Here is an 8215-nt window from a genome sequence, read left to right on the forward strand (position 1 = left end):
TCAATGCTTCAGTGTAGTCTGTGTGAATCGGTTATTACTTATCTTTTTTTTTTTTAAATTTCACCAGAAATATAATTGAAAAGATAATAAGCGGGAGAGAGATGACAATCTAACATACAGAGGAAAAAGTTATTTATAAAACCATTAGAGAGCTATGGTCCCAGATCAGCCTAACTCTAACGGCCACTTAAAGTTTGCACGTCACTCAAAGCTGTTTAACATTTATTATTTTCAGTTTGCAGGGGATCGGAAGTGACTCCTCTTCGTTTGAGCTATAAGGATGTTGAGGCTGCAGAAGCCACCTTATCTCTGTGAATCCATAGTCACAGAGAGGTGGAGTCCAATTCGGAAAACGGTCCTTTCTCTTTTCTTCACTCCTTTGGAGGTGCTCTGTCCAGGTCCTAAAGCCAAGTTATGCTGCAGTAACAAATAGCCCTTGCCACTCAATGAACTGAGGAGCAAAGAAGCCAGCCACCCTGTGTGCCAGGGACTCCTCCTTGTTGGAATGGTTCTCCCTACCAATCTAGAGGGACTCAGCGGCCACCACGTGGAGTGCTGCCAGGCCCCAGCACAGAGAGAGAGGAGCACGCAGAAGACATCTCTCCGGATGATCACGCCCACCCACCTGGAAGTAGTGCCCGAAACTTCTGCCCAAACTCACTGGTGGAGAGAAATTATGGGACTGCGATTTATATTGTCTCTCCATCAGCGTATTTTTAGATTACAGTTATTTTTAATGCCAAACAGGGAAGGGATGGAATATTTGGAGAAAAGTTCTGGTATCTATCTTGCTTCCATGCTCACGGGCGACCCAGAAGACTCCCCCTTAATAGCGAGGCTATTTTCATCACGGTTAGCTGTGACAAATTTTATTTTAATGCTCTTCTCACAGCGTGTGCTTCCTCTATCTCCAGTAGCAACAAACACTGGGGCAGCAGTGGGACAGGGGCTGGGAAGGGTGAGGAGAAATAATGCAGGTACAGGGCGTCCAAGGACACCATCAGCCCAGGGGTCTTCTAATCACTTGGTACTGGCTGCACCAAGGTGTGAAAAAGAGTTTTCCTCCAGCGATCAGAGACCCAACTCCATACTCTCAAGAACACAGATCATCACGGTAAATAATGACCATAATGGTGATAAACTTGACGGGAAGCTTTATCTGCTTTCCTTCAAAGAGAATAGCTGGGGAGATGGAGAAACTTCTTTCATGTAAACAAAAATGAGGGAAGATGAGTTGAGGATGGTTAGGGCAGGAAAGCAGGAGAGCAAAGAAAGACACTCAAGCCGTAGTCATCTCTCCTTTGATGGAAGACGAGTCTCCTGGGGGAAGAGGGAGGGTTATCCTGCTTCCTCGTGGCAGGGATGAAAGAGGGATAAAAATATATATCCATTACGAGGAGAGGCAACTAGAATGCTGTAATGAAGAAAAGGTGATTGCCTGAGAAGAATAATGCTCTCCTTATGCATTTATTTATTTTCTACTAAAATAGTGTGGGTTTTGATCATCTCGGAAGGCACAGAGTAGGCAGAACCATATGTAAAATCAGTGTGCTCTTGGGAACTTGATGAATGGATCCATAAGTCTTGGGAAACAAAACCACAAAATCTTGAGGTGTTGAGAAGAGACGTTCCGAGTCAGGGCACATCGTGGTGTCTCTCTCTCCCCTTCCTTTGCATCTCTGATTAGTGGATGCTTTTGAAGCACAAAGAAGGCAGTGCATGAGAGATACTTCACACATTTTCTGGCCACCCAAAGTCAAAACACATCACTGAAGATTCCTTCTTTGGTCTCCTAAAGGAACGAGGTACAAATCCCACGTTTAAGGAAAATTCCTACCCCATGCTGGCTTTGTTCAAGACAAGCCCTTATCAGCAAATTGAAACTCCAGTGAGATGGAAAATATACGTCCTGAGTTCCTAGGGGAATAGGTTATTTCTCCTGCATACATGTTTTAGTTTCCCAGGTCTGCCCTAACAAATGACCACAAACTGGATGGTTTAAAGCAACAGAAATTCATTTTCTGAAGGTTTTGGGGACAGTGTGTCCAAAATTGAGGTAAGCGGTGACACACTCACTCTGAGGGCTCTAGGGCAGAATGCTTCCTGGTCTCTTCCACATTCTGATGTCTTACGCAGTCCTTGGCTTGGGGCAACATCACTCCAATCTATGGTTTCTCTCTGTGTGTCTGTCTCAAACGCCCCCCTCTGTCTTTCTCTTATAAAGGACACCCACTGTTTGATTTAGGACCCACCCTAAGTCCAGGATGACCACCTATGTGGAACTGAAGAAAGAAAACAAGCAAGGAAAAAGAAAGAGACAAACAAAAAACCAGACTCAACTTTAGGGAACAAACTGATGCTTGTCAGAGGTGAGATGGCCAGGGGAATGGGTGAAATAGGTAAAGGAGATTAATGAATGCACTTGTGATGAGGACTGAGCAAGGCATAGAATTGTTGAATAATTATATTGCACATGTGAGTCTTAAAAAAATTCTTGGGGCTCCTGAGAGGCTCAGTCGGTTAGGTGTCTGACTCTTGATTTTGGCTCAGGTCATGATCTCACTATTTGTGAGATCCAGCCCTGCTGCATTCTCTGCAAGGACAACACAGAACCTACTTGGGATTCTCGGTCTCCGCCTCTCTGTCTCTGCCCCTCCCGTGCACATTCTCCCTCTCTGTCTCTCAAAATAAAGAAACATTAAAAAATTAAAAAAAAGTCTTAATCACAATTCCAGAGAACCTGTTTTCAAATAAGGTCACATTCCAGGTGGATATATCTTTGGTGGGGTGGGGGTACTATTCAACCCACTAGATAGTCCCCACCACGGTACCCATTTAGGAATTGTCAGACTGCATAAATGACTCATCCAGGAGGCATATAAGACGTTTGGCAAAGGGAGACTCCCGTGAGGTCTTCCCCTGGTACCCAATTAGGGTGGCTCATAGCTGTGAGACCTTCTCAATCCATTTCTAAGAGAGAACTCTGTGGCCTGTGGACCCTGACAGGAAATCACTCTTCCGCATCAGTCAGATCCTCAACTCCCATTTGTTCTATTTATTCACTACAAAAGTCTTTCCTGATCACCTACAATGTTCCAGGCCCTGGGCTGGGCACTGGGTTGCTTAGGGTTGCTTAGGATGGTTCCCCTAGAGTGATGTGTGGGATCAGGTGTGGGTCACCTTCTCCCTTACTATAAGACCCCTTTGGAGACAGGCCTTTTGCAGCTTTCTAGGCAAGAGTGAGTCTAAGCAGCACATGATTTTATCTACCTGATCTCAGCTGCTTGGGTCAGGAATGGACACCTGGCCCAAGAAGTGCCAAACAGATGCTGTCTTCTGGAGACACTGAGGCCGAGCCACAATGACTTGGGACACGAAGCCACCGCTTGCGTGTTTAGCAGTCTTTTTCATGGTGTGCCCGGAGAAAAGTTGCAGAGAGAACAAGGTAGCTGCACAAAGGGATGAGACGTTGTGTACCTCCAAGGACAGACGAGTCTTTCACTCCCTGGGACACTACATGGTATTTCTGGGAACAGAATTCCCCGAGACTGCTCATATTTTTGCCCTCTGCCGTCAGCTGATTTCTGGGTATCGTATCAGTGAGGGGAGGAGGACAGATGCCAACACAGACTCATTAAGTTGCACACGGCTCAATGAATGGATGAACGGGAGGGAGTAGGGTGGTTAGCTGGCTCTGTAAGCAAAGAAAGTGTCACCAAATGGGTGCAATCCATTTGGAAGGATAAGTAAGAGTTTTTCTGGCTGAATTTTATTAATTAACATGTGAATGGAGTAGTTGCTCAGCCCTAGATGCACATTAGAATCAGTTGGGCAACGCCCGGGCCCACTTCAGACCGTCCATTTAGAAGTTCTGTGTGTGTATATTTTAAACAATTCCCAAAGGCGATCCTGACACACCAAGAAGGCCAGATTCACTGACTTCATGAGTTACATGATAAAACAGCATCTTTCCAGAATAGCACATCCTCAATTTTCTTTGGTCTAATAGCCACAGAGTTTTTACCTTGAAGCTGGCCCTTGTGCTACTCAATGCATTCACAGGCCCCGTGCAGCAGGTGCTAAGGAAATATGTTTAGCTTCTACAAATCACACAGTGACATAGGCTCCTGATATCCATGGACCACATCATTTCTTTTTGGCAGCATCTTCACTGATGACATCACAGACCTCTAAAAAATTTCATCCTCTAATTTATGTTTGCATCCTCATTTCTTCTGCCTCCACCCTGGTGTGGGCCTGCCATATGAAATTTTTCTTATAGGTCTCTTCACATCCAGTAAATCACTTTATAGTCCTCATGACTCATCACATGCCCACACCCCACACACATACCCACAGACACACATACAGTCCACTTTCTTACCCCCCATCTACCCATCCACTCATCTATCAGTGTATCCACCCATCCATATATCCAACCATATACCCATCTATGTAAGTATCCATCTTTCTATCCATCCATCCATATATATATATATATTCATGTTAGTCCAACCATCCATCCATCCATCCATCCATCCACCCATCCATCCATCCAACCATATATACATATATACATCCATCCATCCATCCATACATACATACATACATATGTACATACATTCATCCACCTATCAGTCTATCCATCCACCCATCCATGTAAGTATCCAATCATCCATCCTTCCATCCATCCTTCCATCCATCCATCCATCCATCCATCCACCCATCCATCCATCCAACCATATATACATATATACATCCATCCATCCATCCATACATACATACATACATACATATGTACATACATTCATCCATCTATCAGTCTATCCATCCACCCATCCATGTAAGTATCCAATCATCCATCCTTCCATCCACCTCCCCATCCATCCATACATACATACATGCATACATTAATCTATTAGTTCATCTATCCATCCATCCATCCATCATCCATCCATATATACATACATACATACATATGTACATACATTCATCCGTCTATCTATCTATCTATCTATTCATCCATCCACCCATCCACCCATCCAACCATATATACATACATATATACATACATATGTACATACATTCATCCATCAGTCTATCTATCTATCTATCTATCTATCCATCCATCCATCCACCCATCCATGTAAGTATCCAATCATCCATCCATTCATCCATCCATCCACCCATCCATGTGAGTATCCATCCATCCATACATATATATTCACTCATCTGTCACTCACCTTTCACTTGTTAAGGTGATGGTTAGATTTAGGGTTAGGGGTGAGTAAGGTAAGGTAAGATTTATGGTTAGAGTTTGGAAAGGTGAGGCCTAAGGGTGGGGAGGGTGAGACCAGGTTTAGTTTTATGGGTAGCTTGGACAAAGTTGAGTGTAGGGTTAAAGAAGAAGTAAGGTTAAGTTGAGGATTGGGGACTAGTAGATGGATGGTTCAGGTCATGGTTTGGATGGGGATGGCTAGGCATAAGGATGCCTCAGGAGTCCTCTGTGAGAGCTGATATGTGAGCTGACTCAGAAATGGTCAGCACAGATGTGTCCACCTACAGAAGGACTCAGAACGACTCCAGGCATTGGAAATATGCAGAGCGATACACACAAGGAACTTGCCAGAGGAGCCCTGCAGGCCAAGGGTGTTAGGAAGCGAGGAGAGACATGGCGCTGAGGGTCAGGAAGGAAGCCCTGAAAACCTTCAGAAAATGTCCAATTCATCCTGGAGATTATGGAGAAAACAGGTGGATTTTAAGCAGGGGTACCGTCAAATGCATACTTCCAACCATTAAAAATTCATGTCCTTTCTTTTCATTTTCTGTGGGTGGTTCTTCAGCTGCCTCTGAATAGACCTGCAAAGCACCAAATTAGGGAATATTAGAAAATGCCCTCCCAGGAAATAAAAGACTCTGAAGGCATGAGTGTAGTCATTGCAGAAAGACTCCGTCCACGATCATGCCTCCTGCCAAACAACTGGTTTCCGGTGTTTCCCGCTAAATTCAGAAGGACTTTAGCAAGACTTCCCGATACACAGTAAACACTTGGGCGTTCTTCCTTCGCTCCTTTCTCCTCCCCTTTCTCTCATCTTTCAAGGAAGGACCTAATATTCTTCCTGGTTGCTGATTAGACAAGGACACTGATGAAACTAACAGCTTATCTATCATCTTTCACTAGGAGCAGGCAGCATGCGCAAAGGCCCAGAGGCATGAGAGAGTCTGGCCCTTTGAGATTTCAAATGTAGCTTCTAGATAGCTGGTGGCAGACTAAGCAGGAGAAAATGAGGTAGGAGAGGCCATGAGAGGCCCAAGTGCACACTAGAGTTTCATGTTTATTCTGAAGAGGAAGAAGACAGAAGGCAAGGACAATCAATTACTTTAAACTTTGAAGGGAGATTGTTAATGTCCGTGTTTAAGTCTGTGGTCATAACTATAAAAAATTACTAGCGATAGGAAAGGTGTGTGGTTATAGGTGCATATATGTGTGTATAAAAGATAGATAGATGATAGATTGATAAAATCTTGGATTGGATCAAGTCTTCCAAAGAAGATACGAGAAGTAGAAGCCAGAAAAAAAAAAGATTGGCATATTTGAATATATAAAATTATGAACCTTTCATTTGTCAGAAGATGCTATATGAAAAGTTAAGAGGCAACAGATTGAAAGAATGTATTTGTCTTATACACACTAACTATTAATTGCCTAGCAATTCAATAGGAAAATTAGCAAATTAACAGAAAGATGAAGTATCGGGTCACAAGAGGAGAGATCTCAATGGCCACCAGTGCTCCGGAAAATGCAAATAAGAGCGGTAAAACAGCATTGTTCAACCATCATGTTTTCCTTTAAAAAAAATGACAATAATCCCAACCTGAGGAGACCCTGTAGCTACTGAGACTGTTTAAAAAATTGTTTCCATTTTTTGGGGCACCTGGGTGGCGCAGTCGGTTAAGCGTCCGACTTCAGCCAGGTCACGATCTCGCGGTCCGTGAGTTTGAGCCCTGCGTCAGGCTCTGGGCTGATGGCTCGGAGCCTGGAGCCTGTTTCTGATTCTGTGTCTCCCTCTCTCTCTGCCCCTCCCCCGTTCATGCTCTGTCTCTCTCTGTCCCAAAAATAAATAAAAAACGTTGAAAAAAAATTAAAAAAAATTGTTTCCACTTTTTGGGGGTACCGTTTGGCAGTTACCTTTCAAAACATGTAAAGTGGTCCAATGATATGTATGCTGCGGGATGTGTTTTTTGCATCGTTACATGGAAGGGCAACAGATAGCAAAATTAATCCTGAAGTCCATCCACACCCGAGCCAAAGGATTCTCAATTCCCAAACTCTGGAATACCGCAGAGCCATTGAGGGTAAGTTAGGGCAGCTACATGAACTGACCCGGAATTCTCTCACTGCCGGGGGAAAATCATAAGCCAGGGAAATCGAGGGGAAAATAATAAGCCAGGGAAATCGATGAATCGTAGTACTCACGAAAACACACCAACAAAAAATGATGGGCAGATAAGTATCTCTCCGTGCCTAGAAGATGGTGCAGGACATTGGCAAGAGCAGAGCCATTTAAGGGTGTTCTATTTGTTTGGGGGTGAAGGGGAGCTCATAAAGTCTGCTCTGTGTTATTTATTTTAGACATTTTACAACAAGCCAACAGGCATTGACCTATGATTTGTGTGTTTTTAAAGAAAAACAAATGTAGCTTCAAGAAAAAAAAAAAATTCTGGCAGCAATGGCCAAGATGGACACAAGAGACCCAGGAGAGAAGGCAGGAGGGACACTGCAGGGACACGGGACAGAAGGCAGGCAGCCTGGTGAGAAGTCAGCAGAAGCCCACCAGGAGGACAGGTGTGCAGGGAACCGCACACGCAGGTGGCTGAGTTTGGAAAACAGGAGCTAATGCCAGGAGACACTGTCAAGACAGAATCCAGATGGCTGGGTCATCGCACAGGGCGGGGGCTGGTCCACAAAGACGCTCAGAGCTTCTCTTGTAAGTGGCAGAGTGGTGGCGGTGCCGTTCATGACGGTCATAGAGGAGGCGGGAAAGCGATTGAATTCTGAGCCAGTGTGTTCGGCGTGATTTTAGACAGGCGTGGGCCACCGAGGTCAAGGCGGTAGGAGATGTGTGAACAAGGGGACTCGTGTTGTGTGGATCCTAACTCAGGTGCCAAGCCGCCGCCCCCAACGGCCACGCGTCAGAGCTGAAACAGAACAAAA

At 44.6% G+C, this 8215-nt stretch overlaps 1 long non-coding RNA gene across 1 annotated transcript; it reads left to right on the forward strand.

The window, feature by feature from the left end:
• Window positions 1-242: 242 nt before the first annotated feature.
• Window positions 243-2344, forward strand: LOC122221434. Its single transcript, XR_006203222.1, has 3 exons — window positions 243-1114; window positions 1688-1805; window positions 2246-2344. It is a non-coding gene; the product is annotated as an uncharacterized LOC122221434 (long non-coding RNA).
• Window positions 2345-8215: the final 5871 nt, after the last annotated feature.

The sequence above is a fragment of the Panthera leo genome, chromosome B3 (genome assembly GCF_018350215.1).
Source record: "Panthera leo isolate Ple1 chromosome B3, P.leo_Ple1_pat1.1, whole genome shotgun sequence".
NCBI lineage: Eukaryota > Metazoa > Chordata > Mammalia > Carnivora > Felidae > Panthera > Panthera leo.